The sequence below is a fragment of the Stegostoma tigrinum genome, chromosome 25 (assembly GCF_030684315.1).
Source record: "Stegostoma tigrinum isolate sSteTig4 chromosome 25, sSteTig4.hap1, whole genome shotgun sequence".
NCBI classification, from domain to species: domain Eukaryota; kingdom Metazoa; phylum Chordata; class Chondrichthyes; order Orectolobiformes; family Stegostomatidae; genus Stegostoma; species Stegostoma tigrinum.
In genome coordinates this window covers 27,111,828-27,135,617 of record NC_081378.1, presented here as the reverse complement: position 1 = coordinate 27,135,617, position 23,790 = coordinate 27,111,828, and the positions used below count along the sequence as shown (strand labels likewise).

The following is a 23,790-nucleotide window of genomic DNA, read 5'->3' as shown; positions in this document are numbered from 1 at the left end:
TCACCTAACAGCTTCACACAATTATATTTAATTTAAGGTTTGATGACTTTGCAATGGTTGGTTAACTATGGTAATTTTAGCATATGGTTTCCTTGTGATTTTCACTGAACCTGTACTCTTTGAACATGATTAATTTGTGGTTTTACATGATCAGTTTGCAATTTGTAATGGCCGTTTTTAATAGATTTGGACATCTTATTTGCAAAATTAATTATTGTAGCTATTGGCTTACATGGAACAGATTGCTAAGCTTCATTTTTCCTGTTTCTAATTCATCTCCACACTCAACGTCTCATTCTGCCAGCATAAGTGGTAACCTTTACTGGCTAAGTTTGAATCAGATAGCTAATTCTGACAAAAAAAAGTAGAATTCATGCATATGAATACTTTGTTCTGGCAGATAAGAAGCACTTCAGCCGATTTTTCATTTGATGATAGTGGCTTTTCAGATGTAAAGGTGTTGATATTTATCTCTGCTTGATTTTTGCTTCCTGCAATTCACTCGAGTTGCAGTATCAATGGAAGAAAATTGCAGCATCTGCTAAGTGACATCTAAAATACTGCAAACAATCAGTTTGACTGAGATTGAGAGCACTTGATTTTTCTCAATGAATTGGATTCTGTCTGGAGTGCAGAGGTTAAAATTATTATACACAAAGACCTACTTACCTGGAAGGCAACATTCGACTTTCCCCTGAAGGATGTTTTGATACAGAAAGAGGCTACCTTTGGTTTTTTTAAAAAAAATACCTCCTATCTCCTGTACGATTTGGGTAAAATTTGCCCAGAAAATAAATGTGACTTCCAAAGTTAAAAGGCGCATATGCAAGTGTGTAAATAATATTGCAGGAGATTGAAAATTGAGAATCTTCTGGAAGGTACATTGTTATGTCCAAGAGGGCTGGACTGATTCCCTGTCCACACATCATACAATTGAAAAGGGAAATGATGTTACTTCTAATTATACATAAATTATATATTTCAGAATCAAAAGCATGTCAGCCATATTCTGTAAATTAGTAAATAAATAATTAGTTTTTGTTGCATAAAGAGAAAAAAAATTGCAAAAATTAATGGAAAGTGTTAAAAAGTACAAATACACCTAAATACTCTTGTGAACATAAAAAAAACAGAAACAAGAGTAGGCCAATCAGCCCTTCAGGTCTGCTCTGCTATTCAGTAAGATCATGGCTGATCTGATTTTAACTTTAACTCTACGTTCCTGCACATCCCTGAATAATCTTTCACCTGCCTGGCACTCAAGAATCTATTTACCTCTGCCATGGAAATATTAAAGACTCTGCACCCACTGCCTTTTAAGGAAGGGAATTCCACAAACACTCAACCCTCTGAGAGAAAGAAAATTAAAAAAAAAACACAAAAAAACACACACAGTCCCCATGAAGCCTTGAAAAAGATTGTAGAATCCTGCAGACTGTTATCTCAAAAGCACTTTGGTTAAGCAACAGTAAAAGTCAGAAAACAGTATTATTCACAGATTGTTCAAGTGCTGGTTTGCAGGCAAAGTCGTTTCCACACGAGCCATTGGCATGGGAATTTCTCCTGTGATCAGTTGTAGCTTGTTGAATTCTTTTATCCTATAGCCAGCGGTGTAGATTCAAACTTCTTTTCTAAAGTCCCTTCATTTGCAGTCATGAGATTTTCCAATGGGTTTTCAACTCTCAAACTTTGATGTGAAGGCTTTCAGACAATGAAAGGGTGCAAAGAATTGCCTGGTCAGTTTCTCCCTGGCGGTTGTTTAAAATTAATATGTTTCACCCACAGACTAAGCTGTGTGACCTTTCTCTGAAAATGTTATAGACTCAGTGACTCCATCTTATCAGCTTGTGTTTTTCTAAGCACAACATTGTTGCTGTTGTAGTCGGTGTCTTTTACTTTGAAAAATATAGCCTACAAAAACTGCAAGACATGACCAACCACTGATCTTGTAGATTAATATTTTAGATAATGCATTTTCGTGACAAAATTTAGATGTAATTAGAAAATTTATCAGTTTGCGATCAAATCTAAGGATAAGCTCCTTGTCAGTGCTCACTCAGTTTGTCCCTGTCCAGATAGGCTTCATTGTGATTTTGGAATATGAAGGGAAAAGACTGGTGTTTTGTCACTGGGTAAAAAAACACAGGATTAGTTCCTTTGTTTTGCCTTGGCCTGAATAAATATCCTGACATTTCATCTTGCAACAATTGTGAAACTAAGATAAAAAGCACTGACCATAAATTGAAGTCACAAATAATAGTGTAGGACATCAAGGGTTAATCATAAAGTAGCAATTAAGCAATACTAAATTTCTATTCCGAAAAAATGGTATTGAATGAATGAGAAGCTATGGAAGAAAATCCAAACAACCCTCTTTTTACGCATCCAGCCTAATTGTGTTTAGTGAACAGGTTTTTTTCACCGCCAAGTCACCTGTGGCAATTTCAGCTCCGAACCATCACCATTAAATCACTCCTGATTCCAACTGCTCAATTTACGTACAGAACCCACTAAGGGCAATGTCATGAATCAAAAGGGAGGAAGAGCTAGGGAGAGACGGAACAGGATTGGTTGCAGTGAATAGAATGGTATTAAAATAGTAGCATGTGATTGATTTTAGTTGTGGTGTTGGTACTTCTCCATAATCCTTAACTTTCGGAGTTCCAGAATACTGGAATAGTCCAGATACTGACAAAGCTTCTGTTTTCTGAAGCAAATGAATAGAGCAGCTCCTCCATGAGCACTTCAAAGTTTTTTAAAAAAGTGATACGTGTTTGAAGATGTGACTAGAGAGGATGTATATGTGGCAGATTATCTAATATTGATCTAGTCTGTTTTTAATCTCGGCAAAAACCAGAGGCAGAAACATCAAAACAAGAATAGAGGGGCCGGAAGAATTGAATTTCTTTTATGTTCAGTTGAATTTTCAGAACAGTTAAATTATTTTAGTCAAAGTCCAAGTCCACTTTTGTGGTGCAGTGAAAGTGTCCCATCATCTGAGGCAGAAGGCCCACATCCTTTAGAATTGTATCAAAGTATATCTGAAGAAGTTGATGACAAATATCTACACTTTCTAATTAGACTGTTGTTTCAATAACCACACACCAGTCAACACAGCCACCTACTGGTGGACTTTCCTTCTATGTATATATTTGAAATCGATTAACAAAATAGCACGCAAGTCACACAACTTTTATTATTCCCTCCTAATTCTTTAGCATGCAAATAACAGTTTAGACATTAACCCAGGCGCTAAAATGATCCAAAATGATGTCATGCGTGACCATGCTACGCTGTCTAATGGTTTTTTTTTACACTAACCTGCCCCAACCTTTGGAATGACAAGGATCTGTTTTAGTATTGAAGAGTGGTGAGTCAGTAGAATTCATTACCATAGGAAGTAGTTGATGCCAAAACATTGAATGTATTCAAGAAGTGATTAGATAAAGCACTTGGGATGAATAGGATCAATAGGATTATGGGGAAAAAGCAGGATTAGGCTATTGAGTTGGGCGATCAGCCATGATGGTGAAAAATGGGAGAGTAGGTTCTAAGGACCAAATGGCGTCCTCTTTCTCCTGCCTTCTATGCTTCTATGTTTGTATTACTCAGTTGAAAGTGGCATGATATTCATTGCTACCTGCATAGTTAAAAGCCGAAATCTAGAAGTCATTGACAATGATTCCATGCTTCTGTATGATGTCTGGTGTTGAAGTTTCATACAGTCGAAAATCAAATAGAAATCATTGAACTGATAAGACCTTCCACTTTTATTCCATTGGTGTAACTGTAAAAACCCTTGAAAAATGTACGCATCAATGAATGAGGTGTAGATGGATTTAACAATGCTGTGGTGAGTTCATAATTTGTGTTGAAAAATCATTTTGGACTTGGAACAGTGTTGTTATATTTGTGGAATGTCATTTTTTTCCATTATGATACATCATTCCTAATTTTATGTGAAGTTGTGGAGTATTTGTGAATTGGATGGCAGGAACTTAGAATTAGTTGGCAAAAATGATAGTGGGAAAAAGAGTGCGTCATCCCTTTAAGAGATGACGATTTGTTTTGTGCATAAAGATGTTTAAAAATGTATGTCTGTGAGCAGCAGCTGAAGGTTGCCAGTACAGAGAGCCCCAAAATTGAAACGAGTATATCAAAAGGTCTTACAGTTGGCAGGCAAAACATCAGTTTTGTTTTTGTATTTGGACTACAAGTTTGAATTTAGCCAATCAATTTGAAGCAGGGCCTGAGCTACCAAAACACAATTGAATTTAAAAACTGATGGTATTGACAACATTGAACCAATTCTACGTAGGAAATACAAATATGTCATTACGGGTATAGAGATGGGGGCATTTGGGAAATTGGGAGCGAGTCAACTGCTGTCTGATGGGAGAGACAAACTTCAGCTGCAATGAAAGCAGGTCTGCCATCGGAGATACAAACTTGGCTTTCTGATAAATTATTGAGCTCTCTGAAAAGACTCATCAAAGGTACCACAGTATTTTAGCCCACAGTCCTCACTGATGAAATTAAAGACAAAATCATCCAAGACAGCAGAATCAGCGGAAGGAAGAAATTCGTGAGATTGGAGATAAAATGGAGAAGGAATAGACAGTGCGAACTTGTAGAGATTAAATTCTAATTTATTGTTATTTTACCTGGGTTTGTACAAGTGGGACTTGTGGTTATTTGAACAGCATTCCAGTAGAATTTAGACCAGTTAGGAAGTAGTTCGTAGTCTAGGGAGGAATTGTTCAGTTTGTTAGTAATTCTGTTAATTTATTCATAGTTAGGGTTAAACAAATAAATTGTTTCACATTATTTGTAAAGTGGAGACCGGGAATTTTCTTTCTTTTAATAGATTACAAGGGGAAAGACAAGCTTCTCTGGGTGTTTTGGGGGGAGTGTAATTATTAGAAGGGAACCTGTAGTCCCCTCATAACAGGTTGGGGTTTGTGTTTTGGTTTAACTATCAGAGAGGTTCGGCTATTCCCCCTTCCTAACAAATTCCTTATTTTTAAAACAATGCCACTTTAAATTTGTACATTTCTGCTTCTACTTTAATACACCAATCATTTGTTTAACCTCCTGTGAAGTTTAACTAAGAGCTAAAAGATTCAGTCCATTGACTTCCTTGTTTGCAGTCTCTGAAAATCCCTCAATGTGACTAGCTGCTTTCTCTGCTTGACAACAGCATTGTTGCTAGATGCCTGGAGATATCTGTGATGCCAGCTACACAATAAGGTCAGGAAGAAATCCATGCCTCAAAGATCATAAGATTTATGTCGGCAGCTTTCTTTGAGGTCAGTGGTGTGTGCTGTCACTCTGCTTCTTACTGCAAAATGCAAATGAATTATCTATTAAGCTGAAATCTTCAATAGCTGCTTTTTTTTGAAGAAAGCCTTTGAAGATGGCAGACAAACGAAAGTGATTTCTCAGGACAAATAAAACTTGTATTTGTGATTTGGCAAAATGATGCAAGGGAAAACAAGCTAAGTTATAGTACAGACAGGCTGTCACACAGACCATTTTGAATGAGGTGTGATTCCTGGTTAAGTAACATGTTCATAATAATGATGATAATAATAATAATAAGAATAGTATACCACTGGAAGGAGTTTATGCCCTTGACCTTGTTGTGGTGAAGAATGGGCATACTCAGGTCTGCAAATTTCAAGAAACAAAAATTCTATTCAAGTGTATGCAAAGAAGAGTCACCCAAAATCTTCTCAAAAGTAAAGAAATAAAATCAGAAATTGCTGGAGAAACTCAGCAGATCTGGCAGTATCTGTGGGGAAAGAAGGCAGAGTTAATGGTTAAGATCCGGGTTACCCTTCTTCAGGACTGATTGTAGCCAGGAAAAGCTTTTATCAGCTAGAGAAGGGGTAGGGGATGGATGGGGATGGGGGTGGGTAGGAGGAATAAACATGGGGTGGAGATGAGGCCTAGCAAGAAAGAAAAACTGTCGGACAGACAAAGGAATGGGTAAAGGTCAGCCTGGGAGAATGGGTTCTGTGAGTGGCTAACAATAGGTTGTGTCTGGCACTGACCCATGTGATGACAAGGCCTGGGGTATGGGGTTTGGGGTAAGAAGATGGGAAAAGGTACTCAGTCCCTATAATTAATAAACACGAGTCCAGAAGATACAACTATATTCTTAAAACAATAGTTCTAATATTAAAACCTGGAATTTCCTCACTGATAGCATTTTGGGTATGCCTACACCAAATAGAGTACAGCAGTTCAAGAGTTTCTCAAGTGCAAGTGTCCAAGGCCCAACCATCTTCAGCTGCTTCTTCAATGACCTTGCCTCCATCGTAAGATCAGAGTGAGCACATTTGCTGATGCCGACACAATCTACAGCACCATTCTAACCCATCAGATATTGAAGCAGTCCATGTCCTATTACAGCAATATCTGGACAATACCCTAGCTTGGTCGTACAAGTGACAAGTAAGCTTCATGCCACACAATGTCCATCTTCAATAAGAGAAAATTTAACCACCAACCTTTGACATTCAATGATGTCACCATATCTGAATCCCCCACTGTCAACAAATTGGTGGGGGTGGGAGTGGGGAGATACCATTGATCAGAGCTAGCCATATAAATACAATGGCTACAAGAGCAGGTCAGAGGCTAGCAATACTGCCTCAAGTAACACTTCTCCTGACTCCCTAAAGCTTATCCACCATCAAAAAGGCACAAATTGGATGGGTGCAGCTCCAACAGCGCTCAAGAAGCTTTACACTGTCCAGGATAAAGTAGCTCACTCGATTAGCACCACATCTACAAGCATCCACTCCTTGTAGCAGGAGTATCTTCCATGTATAAGATATACTTTGGAAATTCACCAAATGTCTGTTGCATCTTCCAAATCCATGACCATTACCATCTACAAGAACAAGGGCAGCAGATACATGAGAACACCACCACCTGCAACTGGACTCCTCTCCAAGCCACTCACCATCCTGGCTTGGAAATACATAATCATTCCTTCACTGTTGCTGGGCTATAATCCTGGGAATTCCATCCCAAATGGCATTGTGGTCAATCGGCAGCAGATGGACTGTGCCAGTTCCAAAAGGAGCTCACCACTACCTTCTCAAGGGCAAATAGGGACAGGCAATAGATACTGACATAGCCAGAAAATCTAATGTTCTATGAGTGAATTTAAAAAATGGGATGGGTAATAAATGCTAGTGATGCCCACATCCTGTAACTGTAAAAATAAAAGAAGTGGCAATGCATAAACAGATAAACAAACTGGCATAACTCAGTTTTACATTTTAAATTAAACTTAACAAATGTTTTGAATGATGCAATAATTAACATTTTGGTGCTTCACTAATTTTATTCATTCATGGGTTGTCAGCCTTGCTGTATAGGCCAGCATTTATTAATTGCTCCCACTTGCCCTGGAGAAGGTGTGGGTCTCCTTGAACTGCTGCAATTGTTGGGGTAAAGGGATACCCAACCTGCTATTAGGAAAGGAGTTCATGGGTTTTGAACCAGTGATACTGAAGGAACGGTGATAGAGTTCCAAGTCAGGATGATGAGTGGCTTGGGGGGAAAACTTGCAGGTGCTGGTGGGTACCTGTCTCCCTTGTCATTCCAGATGGTAAGGATCAAGACACTGTCTAAGGAGCCATGGTACATTTCTGAAGTGCATCTGGTAGATGGCATACACTGCTGCTGTTGAGCATTGACGATGGAAGGAGTGAATGAACATGGATGTAGGGCCAATTGAGTGGGTAGCTTTGGTACCAGGTGTCAACTTGCTTCAGTGTTATTGGACCTGCACTCATTCAGGCAAGTGGGGAGCATTCAGTCACATTCCTGACTTGTGGAAGGTGGACAGCCTTTGGGGAGTCAGGAAGTGAGTTAGTCGTTGCAGGGTTCCTAGCCACTGACCTTTGCTCGGAGCCACATTACTGATATTGAGTTTCTGGGCAATTGTGAACTGCAGGATGGGGATATTTGAGTGCCTTCATGATTTAGTGAATATACGTATAAAGCTATTCAGCTTGAACTCAGCCATAGATTGCAAATGAATGAGCAGTTAGTGTTTTGTTTTGATGTAGTTCAATTTTTTTTTCAAAATAGCACTTATAATTATTTCTGTCTTGTCATCAGCCATGGAGCTAAATTTTTTATTGACTTTGTTCCGCACTTCAGCGTGGTGTAGTTTGGGTCAGATGAGACTTTACAACTTAATTATCCCTTTGCAGGGGATTTTTCAACACGATAGATATTGAATCGAGGATCAGTGTGTATGAAGTGTTTCCTTTTTTTCCCCCTAAGTGGCCATAATGTTCCCACGAGAAGCAGTTTCTAAGCTCATACTGAACCCTTTAAACATTTTCAACACCTCAATCAGATCAGCTCCTCAATCTTCTAAAATGAAGGAAATATAAGTTTGTGTCACCTGTCCTCAAGTGTTAATCCATTATATCCAGTATCATTCTGACAAATTTGCATTACATCTCATCAAAAAGTCAATGTACCTTTTTTGTCACAGACACAATATATGTGTTCTCTTCCAGTCCATAATCAGTATGGTTTGTATGGAAAGAGCTGGATCCCCTCTTATTCTTGGACTACGTATTCCCATTAATAATTTAGCAGCAAGTTTCTTCTGAGTTGAAAATGACAAAGGTTATGGTTTCTTAAACACATACGCAGGAATTAATGTAACATCACATATTCAGCCTCTGTGGTGATTTTGGCAAGGTCAGCCAGGTGGACCTCAAAGAATATGAGTTCCCTGATTGGGGCTGTTAACCTAGTCCAATCGGAGAGCCCCGGCTGCCGGATATAAACAGGAGTGTCACATTTTCTGTTCACTCTGAGGGCTGGCTCTGAGGGAGCTGGATCAGTGTTAAGAACTTTCCACGTGTAAACAAAGGGTGACTTGTTGACAGGATACTGCCCTTTGTGGAGTTATTTCAATGACAAGGAGAGAAAGTCATGCTTCTGACAATCGTCAGAATAGCCGTCTTTGAGTTAGGGTTAGCATTTCTGGTGTCATGCCGTTATTTGTGAAATTTGACTTGATTGATCCTGCCTTTGAAGACTGGGCCCAGAATGTGGAAAGAACGCATTTTTCCGCATGCTGGACAAATGAGATTGGGGCAGACGAAAAGCAACAAATAATTCTCCTGATTGCTTGCGGACCAACGGCTTTTCCAGTTATTAGGAGCCTAACTTTCAGTGAGGCACGAGATACTTAGACATTTCAAGAGTTGATTAATTTAGTTAGGGAATATTATGACCCAAGCCCCCTTTAACTCTGAGATGCTATTGGCTTTACTCAGCAGTTTGAGAACCAGGGGAATCAGTATCAGGATTTTTGACGAGGTTAAAATGACTGGGAGAGGCATGTGACTTTGGTCCAACCTTAATGAGATGCTGACAGACGGTTAGGTACATGGGATTAATGACCTAACCATGCGAAAGTGTCCACTAGCTGAAGCCCAACTGGTCTTCAAACAGGCACTACAACTAGCTTTATCATTGGAAAATGTGGCAAGTGGAGCATATGAGTTTCAGAGTATTCCAGTGGAAGTGGACACCCTTGCCATCCAACTGAGCTTGTGGAACACTACTTGAGTGAAGGCAATTGCATAGTCTCACTCAGGATATATCCTGAATAGAGGGACTCTCGGTCAGCCCACAGCCAAATCCAAAACAAAGCCAAGCCTTGGCTAAATGGTTAAAATTACCTTCAGGATCCAGCCTGGCAAGTCATTGTAGTTGCTGCCAATATGTGCACTTGAGACAATAAATGAGTCCCATTAGATCTAAATTGAATAAGAGGACTCATAGCCTCGTATCCAGGAGTGCTCATGTCCTGGAAAACCCAAATATATCTGGTTTGGAACAGTTAAAATTCCTTGGGAACATCCAAATCAAAACTAATCAAAATAACCATCTGGCTTAATGGTCACCCAGTGTGGCCATTTCAGTGACGCAGAACCAGCCTTTAATAAAATTCACTCTGCACTCCAACCCCTAAATTTGCATAACACCTTGGTTAGATTGAGAACTTATACTGGGGAATCTTCACAGATGAAGGTATAATTTAGGTTCCGGTCTCTTCTGAGAAGCAGCTGGTTTACTTACCACTGACAGAAGTAAAAGGCACAGACTCAAGCCTGATGGAGTGAAATCGATTGAGAAAGTTTCACCGTGATTAACTCAAAATTTTCTGTTTAGAAAACGGCTGCCTGAATAAAGCTTTAATTAAAAATGTTAAAGATTTTCAGGAAGGACTTAAGGCTACCAAAGGACTCGTGGCCAACTCGCATGTTGACCAGGAGAAAGTTCCATGTTTCTGTAAGGCCCACGCAGTGCCATTTGCCGTATGGGAAAATGTAGAGGCAGAAATCAGAAGGCTTGAAGGCAAAGGAATCATCAAACCAGTTCCAGTTTGCACCAGTCGTACCAATTGTAAAGACTGACAAGTCAGTAGCCTATGTGGGGATTTTAAACAAATGGTAAACTGTTTTCACAGCTCAATAAATACCCAGTCTGTCGTGTAAAGGATTTATACAGAAAGCTGGCAGGGGGACTTTTCTTCATGAAGCTGGACCTCAGCCATGTTTACTTTCAATTGTATTTAAGATAAGGATTCCCAGAAGTATGATACAATTAATATCCATAATTTGTACCAATATACAAGACTGCCATTTGGGGTATCATCAGCCTGTGCACTTTTCAGCAAGCGATGGAGGACATTCTCCAGCATTCTGGAATCAAAAGAGAGAAAAACCCAAGAAAATTACAATTACTAAGGAAGTTGCATTGACCAAATTGATGTAGCAAGCCTGTAGGTCCTGATGGATTTCAACTTAATGCCTTAGAACAAGGAGTTAGTAAGGTAGTTGATGCATTGGCTGTAATTTCCAAGGCTGGTTAGGTTTGTGGAAAGTTCCTTTAGATTGGAAGGTAGCTGATATAATATCTTTATTTCAAAAGGGAGGGAGGCAGAAAGTAGGCATGTACTGTCCAATTAGCTTAACATCTGTCATAAATAAAATGTTAGAAGCCACAAGTTTTACCAGCATGCTTGGATAAGTTCAAGGTCATCAGGCAGAGCTGTGAAGAGGTGTATTTTGTCCTGTTTTTTGGAAGAGAGGTTTTGAGCCGTAGGTGTAAGCAAATAAAAGGTAAACAGCTTGTGAGGCCTTGGGTTTAAAGTTATACCAATTTGAGTCATAGAGTACAGCATATAAACCCTTCAGTCCAACTCATCTGCACTGACCAGTTAAGCTAAACTAATCTAGTCCCATTTGCCAGCATTATGCCCATATCCCTCGAAACTCTTCCTATTCGTGTACTCATCATGATGTCTTTTAAACGTTGCAGTTGTACTCGCCTCCATGCACCATCATCTGCATGAAAATGTTGACCCCCAGGTCTCTTTTAAATCTTTCCCCTCGCACCTTAAATCCGTGCCCTCTAGTTTTCAACTCCATTACCCTGGGAGAAAGATCTTGGATGTTCACCCTATCCATGCTCCTCCTGAATATATGAACCTCTATAAGGTCGCCCCCCCCCCCCCACCCCCACCCCAGGGTCCAAAGCTCCAAGGAAAAGCTCCCAGCCTATTTAGCTTCTCCCTATAGCTCAAGCCGTCCAATCTCAGTGACATCCTTGTAAATCTTTTCTGAACCCTTTGAAGTTTAATGATATGTTTCCTATGGCAGGGAAACCAGAACTGAACACAGCATTCCAAAAGTGGCCTGACCAAGGTCCTGTACAGCTTTTTCTTTCTTTGGTTTGTATTCTATGTGGAATAAGATTTAAGTTAAAAAAAAATCCAAAGGCTTCACAAGCTGTGTACTTTTATTTGCTTACACCGATGGTTCAAAACCTCTCTTCCAAAACACAGGAAAAAATATACCTCTTCACAGCTGAGTAGCTTGGCAAATTGAATTACGTCTAGAACACCTTACACATACCTGTAAATAAGATAAAAGTTGGGGCCTAGGCTATCTCTTTGATATATTTGCAGGGGTTTGGTCTGGTTCAAATCAGAACCAGCATTGTTTTATGAAAGAAAAATCATATTTAACTAATTTATTGGAATTCTTTGAAGAAGTAACTTAATGCTGTGGATAGAGGGGAACCAGGTGATGTATCGTACTTGGATTTCCAGAAGGCATTTGATTAAGTGCCATGTTATTGGTTATTGCAGAAAATAAGAGCTCATGGTGTACTGGCTATCATATTGGCATTGATCAAAGACTGGATGACTTACAGGAAGCAGACAGAGGCAATAAGTGGGTTTTTTTCAGGTTGGCAGGATGACACGAGTGGTGTGCCACAAGGGTGGGTGCTGGTGCCATAATTCTTTACAATTTGTGTCAATGATTTATACCAAAGGGACGAAAGGTATGGAAGCAGAATTTGTTGAAATCACAAAGGATATTTAAGACAGTGATTTGTGAAGAGGACATAAGGGGCATACAAAGGGACATAGATAGTTTCCGTGATTTGGCAAAGATATAGCAAATAGAGTCTAAAGTAGGAAAGTGTGAAATTGTGTATTCGACCCATTGTGTCTGCACCAACCCTTCAAAGACCATTCCACCCAGGCTCAGCTCACCACCATAACCCCAGATGGGCTTTTGTGTCATGCCTAGCCCATTTAATCTGGACACTACCGAGTAATTTTAAATACAGCAATTCATATAACCTGCACATCTTTGGACAGTGAGAGGAAACTGAGCACCCAGGGAAAACCCACGCAGATGCAGGGAGAATGTGCAAACTCCGCACAGACAGTCTTCCAAGGCTGGAATTAAATCCAGGCCCCTAACACTGTGAGGCAGCAGTGCTAACCACTTTGCCACTGTGCCGCCCAGTACTAGCTACCAAACTAACAGAAGGATGTTAATACGTTAGAAGAAGATCAGAAAAGGTTTACTAGACTGCTACTTGAAATGAGTGGTTGCCTTTTTCTGTGCCTGTATCTTGTGGAGTTTTGAAGAGTTAGAAGTAACTTAATCGAAAAAGAAATGTTCCAGGTGGACTTGATCAGGAAAGGATGTTTTGTCTTATGTGAAAATCCAGAATGAGGGGTCATAGTTTAGAAAGAAAGGCTCACCCATTTAAGACAGATGAAGAAGCATGTTTCTGTCTGGGTGGGGAGTTAGGGAGGGGATAGGTCAGCCCAATGGCATCAATGTGGATTTCATAAGCTTCAAAATCTCCTCTCCCCCCATTACATCCCAAAACCAGCCCAGCTCATCCCCCACCTTCCTAACCTGTTCTTCCTCTCACCTCTCCCCTCCTCCCACCTCAAGCCGCACCTCCATTTCCCACCTACTAACCTCATCCTGCCCCCCCCCCCTCCTTGACCTGTCCGCCCTCCCTGGACTGACTATCCCTTCCCTACCTCCCCACCTATACTCTCCTCTCTACCTATCTTCTCCTCTAACCATCTTCGATCCGCCTCCCCCTCTCTCCCTATTTATTTCAGAACCCTCTCCCCATCCCCCTTTTCTGATGAAGGGTCTAGGCCCAAAACGTCAGCTTTTGTGCTCCTAAGATGCTGCTTGGCCTGCTGTGTTCATCCAGCTCCACACTTTGTTATCTCGGATTCTCCAGCATCTGCAGTTCCCATTATTTCTGTCAGAGTGTTTTGAGTCTTTGAAATTCCCTTCCTCAAAAAAAGATGAGTGCAAAATCTTTTAAATGTCTTTCTGGCAGAGATAGATACATTCTTGATTACAAGTGGGAGAAAGATTATTGAGGATTTGCAGGAATGTAGAGTTGAGGTTAGAATCAGATCGATCATGACCTTATTGAAATGTGGAGTGGGCTCAAAGGCTGAGTGACCTACTCTTGTTCTTTGTTTGAATGTTCATAATTTCTGAATTTTAAAAAATACGGTGAATGTATTCATTAATGTGGAGGGCACCTGTAGGCTCATCAGTCATTCATTGCCTGAGGGTTGCTTTACTGCCTCATAAAGCTGGCAGATTTGATGCACATCACCTTCTGGATGTGCATGTTTAGACAGTTGAAGCTAAGACAAGCAGCTGAAAAGTGAGCCTGAAAGTCGTTATTTCCTGTCTCCTGATATTTTGCAAACAGCAGAGACCTACTGTATAGTTGCTGGTCAGCCCGTTTCCTCTCTTAATTTTTTAAATTAACAATCAACTGAGGTCTTGAGGTGGTGCCACCTACACTAATAATCAGTTGTTTATCAGGAATTAAAATTTTTAAGTTAATATTTTTAGTCCTTTGTTTTAATATAATGACTACTCAGATGGCATGTTAGGGATGTTAATACTTTTGTGGTATTACTATGTCTGACAGCTGGGGGTAATTAACAAACTAAGTGCTGTAACCAATTAACAGGGTTCAGCCTGATATTCCTTCTGATGACAATGAATTTATAAAGCCTTTTTAAAGCGTGGAAGTTATAAGTCATCCAGTACAGTTTCTTCCAATGCATTGAATGATTTCTTGAACATTATTTTCTGAAAATTGTTTTTAATAAAAAAACATGGAGGAAAAGTTTCAGGAAGGTGATCATTTTACTTTATTCATTTCTCTTATAACTTTGCTTTAAAAGTGTGCTAAGACTTCCCTGAGGTTGCAATGGTTAGGTCTACCAGAAAATGGGTTACTGAGCTGCAGACTGTGGGGCACTATATGGCCAGACCTGCTGAGTTTCTCCAACGCTTTCTGCTTTTGTTTTAGATCTCCAGCATCCACAGTTTTTTCTTTCATTCAACTCCTGATCTTTCACTGTCTTACAACCATCACCTTTGTTAATTATTATGAGACCTAAGGATCACTAGGCTGGAATGGGGAAATGTCCTTGCTTTGATCAGATGCCAGTGACTTCCCCTATAAGTATCTGTGTGGTAACCAGTTGTATTTCCTATTATGCTACTGCCAAAATAAAACATTGACATTCAATACCTTAGATTCATATGCAATCACAAATTGTCTGTCCAGTGTAATAAAAAAAATACTGCGGATGATGGAAATCTGAAACTAACGCGGAAAATGTTGCCCAGGTTCCCAGCTGGTTAGTTTCTCTTAAACTGTATTTGAACATGACTCAGTTAAAAGATCTAAATAAAAAGTTGAGGTTCCCTTTTAAAAAGGATTTTGACATCTGCTAGGAAGATGCTGGTGTGGAGACAGCTGAAAGATAACATAGTAAATCTATATAATAACTTTAGCATTTCTAGGTTATATTTTTTAACTTACCATTCATCAAGCTAATGATTGTCCAAAAATCAATCGCTCATCAGGGATTGATCAATTCCCCGGATTATTTATTTGAAACAGTAGAACACGCTTTAAGATATGAAGCAGACATTACAAAACCTAACTGATTTCTGTGTGTGCATCTTGCAGACACTTAGGAGATTACTAGACAGAGTTGCAACACTGTCGACTCCACACATGAAGTCCTTTTAGGTGAACTGTTTTAAAGGCAATTGCACATACATCACCCAGTGTAAAAATAACAGTGCAGATGGGTCCATGATAACAAAGTGTGAAGCTGGATGAACACAGCAGGCCAAGCAGCATCTCAGAAGCACAAAAGCTGATGTTTCGGGCCTAGACCCTTCATCAGAGAGGGGGATGGGGTGAGGGTTCTGGAATAAATAGGGAGAGAGGGGGAGGTGGACCGAAGATGGAGAGAAAAGAAGATAGGTGGAGAGGAGAGTATAGGTGGGGAGGTAGGGAGGGGATAGGTCAGTCCAGGGAAGATGGACAGGTCAAGGAGGTGGGATGAGATTAGTAGGTAGGAAATGGAGGTGCGGCTGGGGGTGGGAGGAAGGGATGGGTGAGAGGAAGAACAGGTTAGGGAGGCAGAGACAGGCTGGGCTGGTTTTGGGATGCAGTGGGGGGAGGGGATGAGCTGGGCTGGCTTTGGGATGCGGTGGGGGAAGGGGAGGTTTTGAAGCTGGTGAAGTCCACATTGATACCATTGGGCTGCAGGGTTCCCAAGCAGAATATGATTTGCTGTTCCTGCAACCTTCGGGTGGCATCATTGTGGCACTGCAGGAGGCCCATGATGGACATGTCATCGAAAGAATGGGAGGGGGAGTTAAAATGGTTCGTGACTGGGAGGTGCAGTTGTTTATTGCGAACCGAGCGGAGGTGTTCTGCAAAGCGGTCCCCAAGCCTTCGCTTGGTTTCCCCAATGTAGAGGAAGCCACACCAGGTACAATGGATACAGTATACCACATTGGCAGATGTGCAGGTGAACCTCTGCTTAATATGGAAAGTCATCTTGGGACCTGGGATAGGGGTGAGGGAGGAGGTGTGGGGGCAAGTGTAGCATTTCCTGTGGTTGCAGGGGAAGGTGCCGGGTATGGTGGGGTTGGAGGGCAGTGTGGAGCGAACAAGGGAGTCACGGAGAGCGTGGTCTCTCCGGAAAGCAGACAGGGTTGGGGATGGAAAAATGTCTTGGGTGGTGGGGTCGGATTGTAACCTGTTTTATCAACCACTGAATTTGAATAACCATTGATTTCAAAAGAACATTGGTTTGTACACAATGTTAATTTTTATACCACTGGCAGGTTTGAAGCTGCATAATTCACATTTCTTTTTGCCCATTTTGATCATTTTCAATAATAAAAAGAGCCGTCACCTTAGGTACATTTGTCTGTGAAGATAAAAAAAATCATACAGCAACAGGAATGCTCCTTTGAGATTGTGGTGATTCTACTCCTCCTAAGTATTTAACCAGTTGTTCTCGAAATCCAACACAACAGGGAGACACCACGTTATCCTGAAGTCTGATGCCCTCACAAGAACTTAAGGGTGCATTTGGCATTCATTGCAATCTAAACTATCCCTATGAGCACAACAAAATACTTTGTTAAATAAAGAGACAGTTGCATGTCCTCGAGGGAAGAAAGATTTTTAACATATATAGTTAAATTTAAAGCACTGAGTTTTTGCTATTATTTAAAATGCTTACCTATTGGAACATCTCTCCCTCTCTACTCCAGTTCCCCTAACCCCGAGGTTCCATTTCACCAGGTTTATTTTTCTTCATTACCACTCTATTTTAAAATTTAAGTTTAAGGAGAATCAATTGACTACAATTCAGTTAGGTGCAATAAGTAGAGTTCTTGAAACAAATAAACTTCATTTGCTTTTTCAAATTAAAAGCATGCATTTAATTAAGTCCTTCTTGCAATGATCAGTTAACTTTTCTATTTTTTTTACCTTTTTAAATACAAATTGACAAATTCTTGCCTGGAGTCTTTAAACAGGATATGCACAGACACTTTGCGAACTGAGTAGGTTTAATGATATGCCATGTATTTACAATGCCACACATGTTTGACCAAGGGCTACTTTCTAAAAAGTTGCAACTTTAAATGATTTCACATGAAAACTCCTCATACAGTAAGTTCTTGCCTGTTTGGGTTATTCCCAACTGGGTTTTTTCATCTGACATCAATGGAAGCCATGACCTGGTTGGAGAGTAAACTTTGCCACTGTTCCAGAGATGGGCAGATCACAAATGAGCCACTGGACATTGTAATAACAGTTCTGCTGAGTACCACATGTGAAACAAATTGAACTTCTTGCATGTACTGTAACTATTACTGTTTCCATCTAACCTTATAGCATCTTTTGATTTGGGTGGCAAAAAGGTAGTTGCATGAATTTTGCAGTACTAGAAAATTGAGGAATGCCTTCTCAAAGACTCAGCAAACTTCCTCCAGTCAGAAAATGTAATAATGGAAGAAAAAAACAGTAAAACTAAAATGAATGTCAAAATGATATTTTGTGGCAGACTTGTCAGTAAACTAGGTAACTTAAGATGCAGTAATAGCCACATAACTCAAATACGATGGAGTTGCAAGTGACAGTCTGTCACACTAATGAGATGTTGGTGTATTTAACTCCAGGCAGTAGTAAATTACTTCACTTCACACCCGATTTTATATGGGGTGAGTATCTCTGATCAACAAGGGAAGGAAGTGTTACTTTTTGCAATTATATTATTCCATTAAAATATAATAAATTGCTTTACTGACAGTATACAAACTACATATAGTTAAATAAAGTTTGCTATTCCTATGGTTTTGAATTGTTGCCAAAATGAAGCTAATCTCATTGGCATAACATCAGATGAGCAATGTGGATTTTTTTGTGTTTTGCTGTGCTGTTTTTAGGAATTCAGATTTTTTCCAGCTGGAAGTGTTCTAATACTTTGTCTCTTTCATAAAAATCGCATGATGGTACAAATGCTCATTCTATTGTACAAATTTTCTGATATTTCTGAACAGTAGTATTTTTCCCCCTTGTCTTCACACTATAGTGGTAAGCATTAATACACAAGGTTATCTCACGGATTTAATTTGTCAAGGCAATAAGCTTTTGTTATGGCCTAGTGGTGTTATCACTTGACGCTTACTCTGGGAACCCGGGTTCAAGTCCGACCATGGTGGAATTTGAATTTGATAAGCATTTGGAATGTACTGCAAACAAAATTACTGGAAATCACAGTGGGCTTGGCAGCATCTGTGGGGTGTGTTTGCTGTGTTCTCCAGCATTGTTTTGGTGGCACAGTGGCTCAGTGGTTAACGCTGCTGCCTCAGACCGCTGGTGTCTCGGGTTCGATTCCACCCTTGGGTGACTGCCCGTGTGGAGTTTGCACGTTCTCCCCTTGTCTGTGTGGGTTTCCTCTGGGTGCTTCAGTTTCCTCCCACAGTCCAAAGATGTACAGGCTAGGTGGATTGGCCACGCTAAATTGCCCGTTGTGTTCAGGTGATGTGTAGGTTAGGGGGGGTTGTAGGGGGATGGGCCTGGGTGGGATGCTCTGAGGTTCGGTATGGACTTGTTGTGCTGAAGGGCCTGTTTCCACACTGTAGGGATTCTATGATCCTAAACATTGTGAAAAGTGACTGTTATGCAATTTACTGGCAATATTGTAAAGTGCCAGTTGTGAATAAAACAATGAGAGTCCAAGTTGCATTTCTCCTTCTTTCTGGTGAGACTGAAGACTGATGATGATAAAATTGCATTTTAATCTTTTTTTTTCAAAAGCTGTTTTGCACAAAATAGACTGGAAAAGTAAAGAATCAAACCCTAGTCTTTCATCAGTCAGCTTTTCCGACCTCACGGTTGCCTTCCTGAATTTCTGGGCAAGTTTGTGTTCTAACATACTTGACTGTTGATCACTGGAGGCTAGGTTTATGTTTGACAATGAGGAACATCATCATAGAATTACCATGGAAATAGCAGGCCCTCATTATGTAACATATGAGGAGCAACTGCATAAGGACGGCTGTTCGAGACTCCAGGTCCTGTGGGTTTAAGCTTAAACATGTATTCTCATTCAAACAATAAGGAGAGAACATTGAGGAAAGATGTAATTCAACATCTGTCTCCTCCAGCAGTTAGCTGCGACATAAGCTTGCTGGATGTTTGAAATGATGTATCAGTCCATCTGATATTCTGTTTCCCACTGCAGTCATCTTGCTATTAAATGAAGTTGTATACTTGCCAATTATTGCTGAATTATGAATGACTGTAAACTATAAGCCCATTTTCTCCAGAACTGAAACGCTCGATCTAATTTCCTTCATTTCACTTTGGGGCCACACAGACAACAGAGAGAGGGAGAATTTATGTGATCAGTCTTGGCTGGATTTGTTTTCTGTTTGATGGTGTTGCTGAGTTGCTGTTTTATTTCAATTTACTGCTGCAGTTGCTGGATATCATTTCATTGTATTTTTCAAAAAAACTGGATACCTTTAAGAGCCCTTTACCTGCTTTTGCTTTTGAAACCCTTGGTGACTTTCTTCCTTAGTATGTTGCTCTTGGCAGTTGTGTTGACTAACACTAAATCCACTATGTTTCATATTGTTATTGCTGTTGTCATTTCTAATTTGTTTCCAATTCTGGCACTTGAAAGGCATGTTTAGATTTTCCAAAATTCTTTCTGCTCTCCTTAAGATTTTTTTGTATAGCATTCAATTTTTAGCTTAGGAATTATGGGGAACTGGAAAATAGCCCTATTTTTGATGGCCCATTGTAGTGATGTTGTTTGAATTTTTTTTTGGAAATTTGTGTTTCATTGTCACTGATGTTGGTTTTAAAATTCTTCAGTTTTTGTGCCACCATGAGTTATTCAACAGGCAGTAAGAGAGCCTGACTTGGGTGATGATTTATTCCGATTACTTACTGTGAGATTGTCACATTAGGTAAGTCAAAGTTGACTGTTACGAGAAGTAAAATATTATCGCTGTGTGTTGTTTTTTGTTTAGACACCTACCGCCATTTGGTACTGATGTTTCCCTTCCACCAAAGCTTAGAATATTGGGATGAATTGATCAGGTACAATGCACCTGAGTGCACCTGGGTATTTGTAAAGGGAAGGATGTTGGATCCATGTTGGATCAAACTCATTCCAATGTTTTAAGTAGTAAGTGAAGTTGTTCAGCGGAGAAAGTCTGTGAGAGAGCGCGAGGGCAGCCGGGAAGGTGAGCTTTCATTATAAAAGTCTTACCTCGCGGGACTGCAGCCTTCAGTTGTTCAGCGGAGAAGGAGCCCCAGAGTGGGCGTGTGTGGCCGGCTGGGTAACGGTTATCTTTCACCCAGTAAATTTGGGAAGAATCCGAACGCCAAACACTGTGGCACATCCAGGAGGGGGAGAGATACCTGGATGCTGTGTCCCAGGAGGCAGTCACAACTAGTCGACTAACTAATGTTAATTCGATCAGCGGCCGGGGACAGCAGTCTGTGACTGTGAGTGAGGCGGGTAGAGGGACCCTGCAGACAGGAACACGGGAGCCGCAGCCCCACGGGAATGAGGCGCTCGCTCCCTGCATTGACGAGGAACAGGGCTGCAGGAAAGATGTCAACTGACCATGGCACTATGGCCCAGGAGGCCATTCAAGAGAGGGGAGCTAAAGGACTGATTGTAGTTATAGGGGATTCCATCATCAGGGGGATAGACAGTATCTTTTGCAAGCAGGACAGACAGTCCCGCATGGTGTGTTGCCTGCCCAGTGCCAGGGTGTGAGACATCTCTGACTGGCTTGAGAGGATACCCGAGAGGAAGGGGGAGGATCCGGCTGTTGTGGTCTACATAGGTACCAACAACATAGGCAGGACTAGGAAAAAAGACCTGTTTCGGGATTATGAAAAGCTAGGAACAGAATGAAAAAAAACAGTTCCTAAAGGGTCATAATCTCTGGATTTCTGCCCGAGCCTTGTGCAAAAAGGCGTAGGGAGGCGAGGATCAGGGAAGTAAACATGTAGCTAAAAGAGTGGTGTGGGAAAGAGGGTTTCCTTTTCATGGGGCTCTGGCATCAGTTCTGGGACGGGAAGGATCTTTACTGCTGGGATGGACTCCACCTGAACAGGGCCAGGTCTAGTGTTCTAGTGAAAAGAGTAAATAGGGTGGTCAAAAGGACTTTAAACTAGTAAGCAGGTGGTAAGGGATGATTGAGTGTTCAGGGAGTATAGCAATTAATGGAAGGCGAAGCAGCAGGTTTGCAAGTGATGAGGAAACTTCAACTCCATAGAAAACCAGGAAAAAAGTTAAAGGGAAGGAGAACTCAAGAGCTCTGAGTAATGGAGGTGATAGGACTGAAAAAGAAGGTGCAAAAAAAAATCAGGAATTTACAAATGATCTTTAGACAGCACCTTCCAAACCCATGATTGCTGGCATCTGGAGGCAAGTGCTGTGGAAACATGGGAGAACTACTACCTATGTGTTGCCAGCTGAGCCAGCCACCGTCCTGAGTTGGAAATATTTTCCCTTTGCTTCAGTATTTCTGGGTTAACATCCTGGAATTCACTCCCACACAGCATCTTGGGTTGATCAATGGCACAGGGACTGAGCTAATCCAAGGCAACAGCTCACCACCACTTTCTTAAGGGCAACTAAGGATGGATAGTAAATGGTGGCCCAGCCAGCAATGCCCATGTCCCGTGAATAAATAAAAGCTGTGCACGTTGGGTGTTCTGTGAAATGACAAAAGTCCCAGCACTTGAGATCCTTTTCCTTTCACAAGAGTCCAAGTCCCTGTGGTCTTTGATTGTAACTGCCAGGACATTTGGGGTGATGGAATCTGCCTTTAGCAATGCTCCATCCCTCCCCTCTGAAGAACACCAGGAGTTGTCAATGCTCAGAAAATGTGAAAGGCCTCCAAACCAGGGCCTGGGACATCTAGCAACCATAGGCCAACCAATCAGAGAAATGATGCTCCTTCAATCACAGGCTGTTTATCTCCCATGATTGCTGCTTATGGGCTCACTAGTTAGTCGCTTAGTGGTAACCAGGAATGTGGAGCAGTGAGCAATTCAGAACGGAAGTGCCAACGATGAAGGAGTTGCCGATGGTGTAGGAGTTACTTTTCTTGTTCGAATTCAAGAGTCTTAAACTGGGAGACTTTTACCTAAACCCAAGGCTGGAATGTGACAGCTGGCCTGGCGTTGTCTTCTGCATGTTTAGCTGTTTTGTCTGATGGTAGGGGTGATGTCTGTTCAGTCCTGGGTTGAGAGATGTTCTTATGCATGTACGTGGAAAGAAAGAGGTGTGAGAAGAGAATGGGAGGAGAAGGAGACTGCAAGAGGTGGTAGGAATAGGGTCAGAGAAGAATACAGCAAAGAATTGAGAGTACAAGGTTTCAAAGGGGGTCTGGTGGGAGAAGGAGACTTAAAGGGAAATTCATGGACAAAGGGAGACATCAAAGGTCTTGGAGGAGTCTGAGAGAATGCTAGGGGAGTGTGAGGAAAGACAATTAAGCTCCTCAGATGCTGTTTGGCCTGCTGTGTTCATCCAGCTCCACACTTTGTTAATTCGAGTTTACAAATGGATTTCAGGAGAGAGGGACGTTGTAAAGAAGAAAGAACAGTTTTATATCTGTCAAAAGGAATGTTCAGCTAATCAGGGGTCAAGAGAATTTGAAGTCACTGAGGGAATGTGTTAGTTACAAAATGAATATGAGATCTCTAGTTTGAGGCTTGACATGTTCAAGAGCTACTGTCTAGGAAAATGCATTGCATGCTACTCATGAACGCAGTCACAGTTGTTAATTTAATTTAAATCTGTGATTGTAATCTGTAATGCAGTGATAAAGGTAGTAACGACCTGGATAAAATCTTGCAGCTTTGTGCATTTGTGACCTCATCAGCCTATGGAAGGTGCATTCATGCTAATGGATTTTTGGGTGTCAAGATGTCAGTTGTTCTGAAAAACTCTCTTTTGTTGCTAACTTTTGACTGGTATCTTGTGCCACGTTAACTTCTGTGGCGTATAAAAATTATTGCTTTCCTGGTGTATTGTTGCTTTAAGCGGGAAAGGGATAATTCTTCAGGATATTGCAGTATTATTTGAATTATCTTTCTGTGTGAGCCCGAATTCCTCACTCACCAATACAAATACAGAAGGTATTGTGATTGTGTAGCTATATCACATGAATTAAAAGACTGAAAAAGCATCCCTGAAACGAAAATGTATCCTGAAGAGAGAAAAAACAAAATGACTATTTTTAACATTTGCCGTATTTTGCTCTCCCATTATTTGTTATATGCTGTGTATTTGTAAGAGTGGTTAGTTTCAATTTAAAGTGAGAACATACTTATCAGTCAGTTGCAAACTGTGCTTTTTTCTCTTACCAAAGCCCACTTATGTGTGTTGAAGTAGAGAAGTAGCATATTATGTGCAGGTGAATAGATTGGTAAAATTACTAGAAGGTTTTTCCCATTTTAAACTTGGAAGCAAAACCAGGAGTCATGCAGCAATAGAAGAAGTCATTGTAATCCGTC

General features: G+C 40.8%; 1 protein-coding gene across 10 annotated transcripts in view; it reads left to right on the top strand.

The window, feature by feature from the left end:
- Positions 1-23,790, top strand: part of LOC125463260 (voltage-dependent calcium channel subunit alpha-2/delta-1) — a 617,517-nt gene that overhangs the window by 221,922 nt on the left and 371,805 nt on the right. The gene's annotated exons all lie outside the window — the stretch shown is intronic.